Source organism: Leptopilina boulardi, unplaced genomic scaffold, assembly GCF_019393585.1.
Source record: "Leptopilina boulardi isolate dan_hultmark-lab unplaced genomic scaffold, ZJU_Lbou_2.1 LbouV2_126, whole genome shotgun sequence".
Taxonomy (NCBI): Eukaryota; Metazoa; Arthropoda; class Insecta; order Hymenoptera; family Figitidae; genus Leptopilina; species Leptopilina boulardi.
Window position 1 is genome coordinate 1,650,045 of NW_026137670.1, and position 14,818 is coordinate 1,664,862.

The 14,818-nt window shown below is 27.7% G+C and overlaps 1 long non-coding RNA gene across 1 annotated transcript in view; it reads right to left on the reverse strand.

The window, feature by feature from the left end:
* Positions 1-14,818, reverse strand: part of LOC127291211 (uncharacterized) — a 270,805-nt gene that overhangs the window by 218,895 nt on the left and 37,092 nt on the right. Inside the window, exon 8 of the long non-coding RNA XR_007844558.1 lies at positions 4,051-4,130. This is a non-coding gene — a long non-coding RNA (uncharacterized LOC127291211). The remainder of the gene's footprint in view (positions 1-4,050; positions 4,131-14,818) is intronic.

The window sequence follows — 14,818 nt, forward strand, 5'->3', positions numbered from 1 at the left end:
AAGTTTCAATCTAGAAATTCATCGTGTTCAACCCTACTACCTGATATCCTGGGTGTAGTACATATATATATGTATATATATATATATATATATATATATATATAAGCGAAAGATCGATGCCAACGCGGACTGTTTAATGCTTCCATCGCGTGTTATACAAACGGGTTCGCACGCGTTGTGCAGATATTCACAAGGAATGAATTCTCCTGTTTTACTTTATTGCATTCGAATATTGTTATCAATTGTTGAAACGGCTTTTGCTTGTTCATAAATTAAAAACGATTATACAGCAAACGATGAGAAGAGTTTGCAAAATATCTTCATGAGTTATAAAAATTTAACGCATTTATATGAATTTAAAACATATTTTAAAAAAATAAAATTGTACCAAAAATTGTAATTTTTAAAAATTAGCAAACACTATAAAAAGAAGGTACTAAAACAGTACCAATTTTAGGTATCAAAATAAAACCAAATAAGAATTTAGTACCTAGAGTTGGTATTAAATTAATAACTCTCGTTTTACAGTGAAATAAATTAAATATACTAAATTAAATAATTTATGAATTAATTATTAATTAAATATACACGGAATAACAACAATCATTCATAAAAGTCAAAGAAGAAATGAAAATTTGAAAAAATTTTAAAAAACTAAAATATTAATCCATTTTTTATTTAATGAAGCAGATTTAAAAAAAAATATAATGTAGAAAATTCTAAAAAAAAAGTTTTATCTACAAAGAAGCTAGGAAAATAGAAAAAAATTTTCCCATATATTTTTTTTTTTTATTCCTTTTTTTAAAAGTCACTTTTGAAAAAAAATATATTTCACAACCCAACAACCTCTTTAACACACGAATGCTTAACTTCAACACGCTTTACCTACTCTCATCCGTCACGCTTTAGTTTCATGTACATATATATATACTTTTACATACCCTCAGAAAACTTCAAATGTATATTCAAGCAATAAAAATAACTTTAATGCTCTATTTTGCATCACCGAACATCTTCATTCGACAACTTCATTAATGTTCACTTTATGATGCAACTTTTATCGAAAAATTATTTCTTTAATATTTAAAAAAAAAAATAGAGTAGAAAAATTATTCAAATAAAGTTTTGAAATATATATATATTTTTTTTTATAATAGAAATATAAAGTTTTAAAAATATCTTCAATCATTAATTAAAATTGCAATTAAATACACTGGAAAAAAAATTTATTTGATTCAATTGATTACTTGACTGTTATTAAATATTTACTTGTATCAAATAATTATTTAAGTCAATTGAATTATATTTGTTTTAGAATAAAGAAATTATTGTTTCAATTACAGAAATTATAGATTTACACACAAAAATTATTGATTTAAATACAGAAATTATTGATTCAAATTCAGTTCACTTAAAATAAAAAATTATTTGCTTCAAGTAAATATTTAATAATGATAATATAATTAAAAAAAAAAACTATTATTTAAATCAAAATTATTTTCTCAGTATATCATGTAAATTTCTATTTTATAGTTAATTTCAAAAAAAAATTATTATTCACATCACATTATTCATTATTATAATCAAATTTTTTTACTAAAGAAATAGTGCTTCAATGAATAGAAAAATTTAATCCGTCTATGAAACCCTCTAATTTTTTTCATCTCAAAAGAAAATTAAATCCTTTTTTTTCTGTAATCTTTTTTTCTCTAAAGAATATATTTTTTGAATAGAAGGATAATTAATAAATTAATTAACTATTTTCTTTTTTAAAAACAAAAAGTGTAAAAGAGTCATACGGCTTGCAAACTTAAAATTTTTCAATCAAGCATTTTCTATTTTCCGCGCATAAATTAAGTCACATGTCGTTTTCTGAAAGAAAATGTTAATCTTGTCAAAGACTTTCTTTGCGGCGATGTTACAGAAGAAGAAAAAAAAAAAATTCACTAACTCTTTAGTATAACCGTGTATCTTTATTTAGTTCAAGTAACATTTATCTTGGCGCAAGTTCTTGTGAAAAGCCCCCTGGAGATGTGAAAAGAAGGAAAGCGATTGATTTCAGTTAGTGGCTTGCAGAAAAAAGTGCATGTGAAAAGAAGAGCGTAAGAGAGAGAGAAAGAGAGAAGGAAAGCAATAAATTTGAGGAAAAGAGAGGCCAATGTGAAAGAATAAGAAAGAGTAGGCAGCATTAGAATCTCTGCGGGTGCACAAACTGCACAGCTGCCCCCTAGAAATATTACACTATTTTTCGTTTGTCGAGTTATTTGCGCGCCAACAGCGAAAAGTAGCAAGAATACGGAATAATGCGCGATACATAAATTGCACGTGGTTTACTTTTTTTTTTTTAAAACACTTTCAGTGTCCGAACGACTTAACATTTAAAGTAGAATGAAAAAAGTTTCTCTTCCTGATACACAAATTTCTCCTACACGAATTCTATATTTCTAACCAATAGACAAAATTATTTCAGAAAAAAATTTGTTTGAAATAAACGAATTTCGGTTGAATCAAGCAAATAATTAATTACTATGCAGTTCAATAAATTGGTTAAATCAACGAAAAGTTTATTTAACTCAATATTCGAACTTATATGAATTCTCAAATATGAAAATTCTAACTCTTAGAATTTTTAGCAATTCTACCCTTTGGAAAATTTGTACATTTGGTAATTCTAATTTTTGGAATTTTCAACTTCTAACAATTCTACGTTTTAAAATTTCGAACTTTGGAATTTTCAAATACCAACAATTCTGCATTTTAAAATTTCAAACTTTTAGAAATTCGAACTTTGAAATTTTCAACTTCTAACAATTCAACCTTTTGCAAATTCGAACTTTGGAAATTCTAAATTTTGGAATTTTTAAATACTAACAATTCTACATTTTAAAATTTCAAACTTTGGAATTTTCAACATCTTACAATTCAACCTTTTGCAAATTCGAACTTTGGAAATTCTAAATTTTGGAATTTTCAAATACTAACAATTCTACATTTTAAAATTTCAAACTTTGAAATTTCAAACTTTGAAATTTTCAACTTCTAACAATTCAACCTTTTGCAAATTCGAACTTTGGAAATTCTAAATTTTGGAATTTTCAAATACCAACAATTCTACGTTTTAAAATTTCAAACTTTTAGAAATTCGAACTTTGGAATTTTCAACTTCTAACAATTCAACCTTCTGCAAATTCGAACCTTTGTAAATTCAAACTTTGGAAATTCTAGATCTTTGAATTCTTTCTTTGCTCGAAAAATTTATTAAAACAAACTAAACGTTTATTTAGACCAAATAAATATTTTTTTGAATCAAATAAATATTTTTTTGAATCAAATAAATTTTGTTTAAATCAAACAAATCTCGTTTTAAATAACCAAAAAAATGTATTAATAAAAAAAAATGGTATATTTAGTTGAAACAAAACTTTTCGCGGAGCGTAGAAAATTCTATACATGAGTGTAATAATAAGTGGAGTTTTCTTATTGATAAGGAATATATATATAAGTGAAGCGCGTAGCGACACGTGAAGTTTATAATAAAGCGATGTGTAGCTTAACTATATATATATAGTTATGTTATATATAACCCGGAATTTAATTCAAACCTGAATAGCTGCCTCTCAGCATCAGCTTTGAAAAGTTCCGGAGCCTCATAAATTTTGCTGCAAGAAGCATCGCATTTATTCCGAACAATGCATTGGAACACCGACATGCAACCCAGTGAATTGCATCCGGAAAATTCGCATGAAAAGGGAGTATAATGCGATATGCTTAATGTGCCATACGGGGTTTAATCGAATACGCCAGTTGATCAAATGATGCCAAATTGAAAGAGGAAATAATTTCCATATATATATGCATTTATATGATTTTACATTTAGGTTTTAGTTAACTTTGTTTAAGGCCTCACATGAAAAATATTATTTGACAAAAATTAATAATCTAATATTTGCAAAAAGTATCACAACAGTCTTTTGCAAGAACTAAAATTTTAAAATGATAATTTATAAAGTTTTTTCATCAATAAAATTTAAACTTAAAAAATAGACTCACCATGGCGTAGACGAAATGGAAACATCTGAATTTGGCAGCAGAAGACACTGACTTCAAATAAAATATTCTTTCAGGAAAACCTAGAAAATTTTTAATAAATATTAGAATAAATTTAAAAAAGTATTAATTTAAAAAAATGTTTCACACAAATAATTTAATTAGCCAACAAATTAATTTCATTTTATTTAAATTAATAGCAAAAGAGAATGCTAACTATATATAGGATAAAATTAAAATTTACAAACTCGATATATTTCATTGCCAATCATATTATAGATAGTAAACTAGCAACTCAAGCTCATTAAATGTGACAACTTGAAAGTATATATATATATGTATTAAATTACGACGTAATTAATCGAAATATTCGATTATCGATGAAACTTCCGTTAGTTAAATCAAGTGAGAAATATAAACGAACAAGTTACACATATACACACATATCTCATTATAATATTAAGTACGATACGATCAAACATTATATATATGATTAAATCGATCAATGACTTTATCCCTGGCTATATATACACCTCCCTAAATAACGTAATAACCCTTCTAAAAAAATTTTTTTTTTTCATCAATCCTCGTCCGTTATTAACGTGAAGGTGTGCACCATTCAGGAAGTATTATTTTTAATTGCTATTAACAAGAAATATTTTTAATGATAAAAAATATTGATCTTGCACGGCTAATAACAGTCATTTTTTAATTAAGATAGTAAAAATTCAGAAAATTATCATTTTTGTTACAACTTTCAAACTTTTAGGAATTAAAACTTTTGAAAATTCGAATTTTCGGAAACTCGAACTTTGTAAATTCAAACTTCTAGAAAATTCTAGAAAAAAAAACTTTAGAAAATTAAAATTTTTGAAAATTCGAACATTGAAAATTTTTACATTTGGAATTTCCAACTATTAACCATTTTAAGTTTCGGACATTCGAACTTATAAGAATTCTATATCTTTTGAAAACTGAAACCTTGGAAAATTCGAAAATTGGAAATTCTAAATTTTGTAATTTTCAAATTTGAACAATTCTATCTTTTGGAAACTCGAACTTTTAGCAATTCAAATTTTTGAAAATTTAAACTTTTAGAAACTTTGCATTATTTTAATCTTTTGTACCATAAATTTAATCTCCATCGTTTTTTTCTTTTTTTTTTTACTTTAATGCATCTATAACTATTGTCGACGTTTTTCCGGAAAGTCCCTTGTCTTTTACCTCTCTGTCTTTGAAAATAGCGCGCCCTTCGCAAAGGCGGCTTCTCGTATAACACACACACACACACACATACATACACTCTCTTTCTCTCTCGGGAGAAATTCCATGATTCGATTAAAAATAGTTAAAGCTCCGCGAACATGAGAGAGTCACGTCAGTGAAGGCGCTCTACGGGGTCGACGCTCACGATCGTGCATGTAACGAACGTCGGATCGAGTCGTGAGCTACCCAGAGCTAACACGGCAGTGGAATTTCTCGACAAATAGGCGAATATGCACATAAATACATAACAAAAGGCTTCGCATCTCAAGTCACATATATAGAGGAGCGCGCAGTTAGCGAATTTCCGGGAGACATGTCACCTGGTCCACATCACACATATATATATACACCAGATAACTCATTCTCGTATACACAATGAATTATAAAAAATTCCACGTATCAAAATTTATTAATAGACTAAAAAAAAAAATAATTATAATTATTATATCGTAGAATTATTCAATCAACTAACGGTTTAAAAATGACGTCATTTCCTAAAGTAAATATTGAACGATTTAGCAAAGTAAAGTAAAATAATTTATAGTCGAGAAGCGACTGCAATAAAAAAATTTGCATTCTTTTTAAAAGAGGGGGATGGTTTACTGACACTGAACGTTGTAAAATTCATGAGAAACTCCTTATTTTAAAACTATAATTTTCCGCGTTCTATCTTATATAGAAAATCTGTAATAATTGCAGGTTTATAGTTTTTTTTTTTCAAGAAAAATGGAAATTTACAATATTGATTCAATATTTGAATAATTTTTTATTTCTGATTTAGAATAACTGTTTTAAATTGCATTTTATTCTAAATCATAGATAAAAAAAAAATTTTATAATTAGAAAAAATAAATATTTTTGAGATCTTTTATTAAAGTGTCTTGAGGCGGCATTCGAGTATAACACACACATACAAAGAGAGAGAGAGAGAGAGAGAGAGAGAGAACCGTAACAAATATAAAAAAAATAAGTCAGTAAAATAAAATCAGTGTGACCTGAAGCGGTAGCAAAAGGTGTACTGACGGCCTTAAAAGTAATTTCTACAATAAATACTGCACAAGATAGAAAGAGAGAGAATGATATACGTATAATTTGTAAGCGAATCGTGAGTTCGAAAGCTATTACGCACGATTATGATTATTATTTTTCCAAATGTATAGCAGTTGAAAAGCACCGACATCCCGCTGTGGACCTCACGATATTGTGGCGAGACCCTGACCTCAGAGCCTTACCATCGCAATTCAAAGAACTCACCGTATATGTGCAACATCACGTGCCGAACAATTATTGGCTAAAGATTTGCATTTTTTTTTATCTCTCTCTCTTTCTCCTTTTTTTCCCCCCTTCAATACGTACGCGATGCATGAAATTGCCGCATAAGAAAATGCACTTCAAATTGCTTATTGTTATATTGCCAATTTGTGACACTGTCATTTTTAATAATCCCACATCAATGTTTGATATTTTCAAAAAAAGAAATAAGAAAAGATTAAGAAAAAAAAAAATCTATTTATAATTAAAAATAAAATTAGAAAAAAAAATTTATTTGAAACAGCGAAAGATTTCACTGGAATATCAAAAGTTTTAATTGGTGAAGTTTTTTTTTTAAAATCCAGAATTCCAAAACGAAACATTATGAATTTCTTTTAACAGATTTTACTTTGAAAAGTAAAAGACTTTTAACAGCAAATGAGAAAAAAAAAGAAGTTAATAGAAAAAATCCATTAAAAAAATTGATTCTTTGAAAACTTCCTAATCACATGTATATATTGATTAATGTTATCGTATTCCCATAAAGTTTGATATTTACTCTTTTATCTCTAGGTAGCAATCGCCAAAGTCGTAAAATTGTAGCTTTATGCATTATGTGATGACTGATAATAAACTTCCTATAGGTGACATTAAAAGCTTTGATCGACGCGCAACATAGATGTGACTATATATGTATGATAGTGAATTTTGAAGAATGATGAAAATGATATAAAGATACATAGGTATGTTAATTTCAGGTATAAATAATGATACTGATATCTATAATAGGACGCTAATTGTATGAATATATACAACACGGATGCTGCGTAAAAAAAGTTTATTATACACAATATATAGAAAATTCAAAAATTCAAAAAAACCTCTGAGAATTTATAGTGATAAAAGATGGAGATTTATCGAACATCAACGAGTTACAAATGATCCTATTCTTCTCCCGCAATTGATCTTAATAGCAGTTATATAAACATTATTAAACTTTGTATTTAATATTTGAACCTAGTTTTGTTTTACCCCTTTTTTAAACCTCTTTTTTGTTATATCTCAAGAATTTTTATAATTTAAAATAAGAGAATAACAATTTATGATTTATTTACCTGCGTATGGAATGTTAATTGAATTATTTATTAACACTTTAACCTTTATATTATCAATAGTGATTGATTGATAGAAAGTTGTCTCGAAAAGTGTTTCAATTCTTAACAATTACTTTTTTTTTTTAATTAAGGCATATTTCCACACACACTATATACGCTGTATGGGATCAAAGTGAACGCTCGAGATATCGATCGCAGATAGGCCACGTGCACAGATAAATAGAAAACGCAAAAATCGTGACCACGCGAAGAAATGGATAACCCATAATGTGGATAATCGAGAGCAATTGCAAAATCATTTTTCAACTTATTCTCATCATCATTCCGTTTAACATCAAATATGACCTCTCTCTCTCTCTCTCTCTCTCTCTCTCTCTCTTTCTCTGTGTGAATTTAGAACTAGCTGCGATAAAATTGAATGAAATTGATGGAAGGCTATAATTTTGAAAAACACTGGACATAATTTACAAAGCGAAATACAAAGTGAAGATTAATTTCGAAATTTCCATTTTTTGTAATAGAATTTTAATTTTTAAAATCTTATTTTAGTCAATTAAATATGTTTCAAATTACAGAAATCATTTGTTCAAATCACAGAAATATTATTGGTTCAAATAAAAAATATTTAATTCATCAGCTTTTAAATATTGATCTTTGTAAATGAAAGTTACTCTTATCTCGCACGTTGTCTATATACAATACAAATAAAATTTTGCCAGATGCTCGTTAGAAAATTTCTTGGCACCATATATCCCAGTATCAGAAAGTAATCGTTCGTTAGATTTATTGATTACAAATTGCACGCCAATCAATCGCTCTAATAGTACTGTACGAATTCACTCGAAGATGTATTTACGATTCTGCAAAATACTGCCTTATTAAATTTATTACCGCCTCCACGAGTTTCGATATGGGACGTATGTGTAAATATACTGTTTCCAAGTATTTTTTTTTTTTTTTAAATCCTTTTTCTCGCACAATTCTTTCAATTCAATATTAACTTTCACCAAATAAAATGAAATAATAACAATAAATGATAATAAAAAAGAGAATTAAAATACTTATGTTGTAAAAGATGGAATAGATTGTTCCTATTACTGCAAATATATATTTAAAAAGGAACGCATGAGCCAATTGCCGGAAATCGGCGGCTCCTGGACGACGTCAAAGTCGGGTCGAAACGCAAAGGAAAGAGAAGCGAATCAAGGCAACAGTGCAAAGCAAAGAACAAAATAAATAAGAAGAAGAAGAAAAGACCAAGACTTCGAAGGAAAGGGAGAACGAACTGTAGAAACGAATAAAGAGCTCTCCGAGAGATGTGAGCTTCTTTTACCAGCAACTATGACGTTTTTGTATTGAGATATTTTCTACCATATGTATTCATTTCAAAAAAAAAAATTTACATATTACTAACACGCATTTTATGACTTTATTCCCAAACAAAATTAGTTCATAATATTTTAAACTTATTTCTTTAACTTCTCATTACTATAATAATAAAAAATTAATAAAAAAAAAATTTATCAGATTCAAAGCAACTAAACTATATTTGATCCAATTTTTTGAAACAAATACTCAATTATTTAATACAGATAAATATTTATTTGATTATCAAAAATCGTATAGATTTCCATTTCGTAAAACTATAAACCAGATGTCGAAAAAGTAATTCTTGTAAAGGAGCATTAATTTCTAAATTACTTTCTGATATATCGATGGAATATAATAAACTATGAGCAATATATATATATACGAAAACAGAGGTTTTCAAACAATAGTGTTTAATCACCTAGAACCATGAAAGTTAAATTTATTTGACATATGTTCACGTATGATCAGTCAAGAACACCTGGGGTCACCAACCTCCCGCCCCTTTATATAATATTGAATCGTAATTTATGAACTTGCATCAAACATGGCTGGGTATCAAAAACTTTATAATACCAACATACTTAGTTCGACAGCAAGCTTTTATATAGTTAATGAAGCTCATCTTCAAGAAACAAAAAAAAAACAAAATTTTTCATAAACCTTTATTCTTATGCAAATAATTATTTAAATTCCTTAACAAGTTTTCCCAAAGAACCCAGAATTTGTTTCAAATAAGATTCATTAAAAAAAATATTTCAAAAAATATTTTTTGTAAAATTTAATTATTAATTAATAATTATTATTTATTATTATTAATTATTAATTAATAATTATTTATTTTTGTAAATTAACTACCATCTTAGCAATAATTTCATTTTTTCTAAAATTATTTATCAAAATTGCGCAGTTGGTCGCAGTCGTTAAAGCGTATGAGTCTACGAATTAGGTTCTGCGTTCGAATCCCCCCCAAAATTTTCTTATTTGAAAATAAATATTTTTCCCTTGACCTTGGATGTCTCTCAGTGTCTTATTAAAAACTCAATTCCATTTTACGAGTTTTATAAAAGGAATAAAATGCACTCACATACACGCAGCAGTGACTAACTAGAACAGAAACCGGGTGGCCGCCATTGTATAAAGTACCTTGGCTTTGGATTAAGTCACGGCGATGCATATTCTCTGTCTCGCGTGAGAGTACTGTATAGGCATTTTACTTGTAAAGGAACTCGTCTGTATATGTGTCTGTAAAAAAAAAAATAAAGGTGGCAGTGCGTGCCACGAAAATTGTCTTTCCGTTTGTCGGACAATGCGCTAATTTATACGCCAAGTACAAGACTGGGAAGAATAAAAAAAAAAGAAGAAAATAGTAACCGAGACAATCCTAGACACAAGCACAATGGTGCCTCGCAAAGTGTTGAAGGAACTCTTTCCTCCCTGTCGCGGTAGTTGAATTATGTTCACTCTGTCGACGCGTAACAACCTTCAAGGTCAACGTTTATACGCCAGGAGTGTTGAATGCCACTCTCGCCCATTACTCGTACAAAGATTTTAATTTTTTTTTATATTTTTAAATTTTTTATAATTCCTAAAAATCTATTTTATATCAAAATTAATTATTCCATTTTCCAAAATTCATAAAATAAAAAAAAATTCGCCTTTTTTTGTCGCGGGAAAAAAAAGAATTTCTTTTCTATGTCAATAAATTTATCCAAGAAGACTCCATCTACAGTTTTGATGTTATACTCGTCTCTCACTTTATAAGCAAGAGTTTTAACGAAGTTGCTTCGTGCCATCGTTTTAGACTTAAGTAAATTTTTATGCATACATCGAAGAAAGATATGAAAACTTTCTCAAGACTCAGAGTATACAGATGGCTTGGGAAGAATGCATAAAATGTTTCCTGAAACTCTCAATCGAACTAAAGTTACGATCATACTACTATATACTACACAAGGGCAGTCGTAAACTCTTTCTCCTGTTCTTTCGAGAAAAGTAAAATGTTCAACTTTATATAAAATGATTGACTATATAGAGGTTTTATCGGCTCGAAAGTGACCATTTTATTTATAGATAACTTTTTTCAGTTATCAAGTTTTTTTTTTTTTTAAATATAGAAAAATTATTCTTTTTTTTCAAATCAATTTTATTATTTTTTTTTAAGAATAAATAAAATAAAACCTAATTTTCAAAGTAAATATTTAAATACGAGATCTAAAATTACAAAATCTAAAGAAAAGTTATATATGTGATTTTCTAAACAGTTTTCTCCACATTGTCACGAAAGTTTGTATTTACAGTAAATTACTTGAAGTGAGTGAACAGCCCGTGAAATTAGAGAATAGTTATACAAAACGTTTAATTATTCGCTTTGTTATTACAAATTAAGTGCGAAAATCTCTACTGTACATTTTATGAAATAGATTTAAAATAACCTAAATTTTCAACAAAAAAAAATTTGAACTTTTTTTAATGAAAAGTTATTTTTTCTCACATTTATGACAGAAACGAGACAAGAGTTTGCCCTTACATCGCACGTGATATACGAGACTAACTATAAGAAGAATAGATGACATACTTAAGACTCAAAAAGGTATTGTTTTAAGAACGTTCTCAACTATAAAAAGTGATCAAAGGGTCTCAGAAGCAGTTTTATACATGAGAAAAAAAAACGTCAAAAAGGCATTGAAGTAGCATAAAAAAAATATCTTCTTTGCATATATTCAAAAAAGAGCGAAAAATTAAAAAAAAATACAATAACTAATTTTTCATTTTTTTTAGTTAAAATTTTTACCAAAAAAAAGTCTCTTACAAATTTTACAATTTGTTATATAGTCGATAAACTGTGAATAAAGTTTTGTAAAGTATTAACTATAGATATATATATATAAAAAGGAGATGAGAAGAAGAACTAAAGGCCTGAAGGTATATCGAGAGCTTTCAGCTTGAGCTTTCGACGAATTTTCAAGAAGAGGAAAAGTGCCAAAACATTGTGCTACGGAGGAAAACTTTTATGGCAACGCTCAAACCTTGTGTAGAGAAATTAAAGCAGTAAAATGAAAGTACCCACATCCATATAGTACCCAATAAACTTGTATATAAACATTTTCACTCAAACTACTTTTCCCATACTTTGCTTCATTTAATACGAAAATTAATTCCTTATACTATATAAAATAAATATATACAGCAAATGTTTTCAATAAATTAAAAATTAGAAAATAATTGATTCAAAAAAAAATATCTTAATTTTTAAAATATTAATGTTTCAATAATTATTACTATAAATTTAAAATAAAATGTACATTTTATCACAAGTATTTACAAATAATGAAAAGTTTTTTAAATCGTATTAACATATATATATATATATATATACATATATGTTCCACCCGCAAATGACATTTTCAAGCGAGAACAACTAACATAACGGAAATAGAAAATAACGCAAAACTGCTAACGCCAACAATGTCAGGTGTGATGAAAATATATGTACATACAAAGCAACCATTGAAAACACGCAACACGTATAATCATCATATGGGTACACAATAAAATTCCAACAATTTCCGGCTCAACAACACAAGAGAGAATCGTGTGGCATTCGCATTCGATATTTTCAAAAATTACTTCAATTTTCATAAACGTCAAAAGCATTCAATGCTCGTGAAAAATAATTCACAAAAATATTTCAAAACCAAAAATATGACTTCAATCACGTAATCTATGGTGTAGTTTTTTTTTTTTTTTTTTTTTTGTTTGAAAATTGAATAGAAAAAAATCACTCAATTCTTAATTAAATGCCTTCTATTTTCTGCGATTGAAACAAAAAATTAAATTTACAAAAACAAAAGAAAAAACGAAAATACAAGTTATCAAAATTAGAAAGAATATACACCCATTCATATATAGGGTCAAAGAAACATTTATTTGAATTAAATAAAAAATTTCTTTGAAACGAATATAATTTTTTTTGCAACAAAGATAATTTACTTGAAACAAATAAATTTTTTTTGTATCAAAGAAATATTTGTCAAAGAAATCTTTCTTCTGGGTGTAGAGAATTGAAAAAAAAGTTATTTCTTTTCGACATTTTTTTCGATTCCTTTTTCCTGCGAGGTGAATGAGAATCTTGGTGAGATTTCGATAATGCAAATAATCAGAGAATTAAAAAAGTCCTTTTGTTCGGTACTAATATAAGAAAACGGATTCAATAGAAGACATTTAAACTTTTGCGCTCTATCCTTCTATCAGCATATAACCATATTGATTAGGTGATAGAAAAAAAAATTGAATGAGAGATTTACGAGGATTTAAAACGAGATAATTTTTAACGAACACCAACATAGGAATATATATATATATATATATATATATATATTATGTTGGGGGGTGGTCCATATCTCCTCATCATCGTTTTTAGATGCGAAACGACTATATGGGTGATTAACGCGAGTTTGATACACACACGGGCTAGGAATTCGTGAAACCCACTGGCAAATTGCCGCTCGAGAATTCAATGTTGGAATTTCGTTCAACGAAATGCCGTCACTGAAGCGCGTTCTTTTACCTGTGTATATGTGTATGTATGCCATCTCAAAGAACAGGCAAAGAACCGATTATTTTCGACTCTTGAATTCACCCGGTTTCTATAGACGTGACACTCATGGGGATTCAACACATGAGACGATGTTTTCTCATCGATTTGTCCAAGTATTCATTCTTTCTCTCTCTCTCTCTCTCTTTCTCTCCCAACTCGTTTTCTTTTCCAATTATATATCTCATACGTAATTGCAAAGCAACTAATCCGAATTTGGAATCATTGTGTGAAAAAAAATATTTCTCTTCAACACAAAACCATCATTTCTTTCTTTTCTCTGTTCAGAAGCCAATTAACTCTCATATTTTTCAACTTGCAATTATTTTTCAGTGAGTATTAGCAAATACTTTTTTTTTTCTCTTCCGATATCATATTATTATATATTTTGTAACGAAATTCCAAATTTGTATAAAAATACACTGAAAAAAAATTTTATTTGATTCAAATAATCAGTTACTTGACGAAATCAAACTTTTATCTAAATTTTATCTTACATATTTCAAAAACAAATGTCACATTATTAATTATGAATTTTTTTTTTTATTATATATTTAAAATTTAGTTACCCTCTTAGAGAAAAATGTCGAGTGCTCTTTAATGGAGAGTATATAACGAAAAGTCGACTATATAGGGGATTAGACTCTATGAGGATTTGGCAAAAGTGGAATTACGCTAAAGGACGCTTAAGAACTGTAGATATACATAATAGTAGAATTAATATATATATAGTAGAAATTATCCAAAACATGTTTTTTTTATTACTTTTTCCTTTTATCAATTTTTTTTTATTTTATTATTTCAATATTAACTATTTTCATCATTTTAATTATAAACAAATTAATTTTATCATTAAAAATTTATTTTTTCTTCATTAAAATTTGTCAATTAATTAATCAAATTATTTTTATCATTACTTCATTCTCATCGTTAAATCAAGATATATATTTACAGTTCCATTTTACGATGCATTTTCAAACAGAATTGTAAACATCTTTTTAATTTGATGTTCAATGCGCGCACACATCAACCCAATCTTCTCCAATAGCATTTTTATAACCCCCGTTTATAATATACGACTTCTCGACATCGAATATAACGTGCTTGTTAAGTCTGCGAGCTTAATTTTCATATCGTGAAATCAAGGCCCTTAAGTCACATTATAAATTATAAT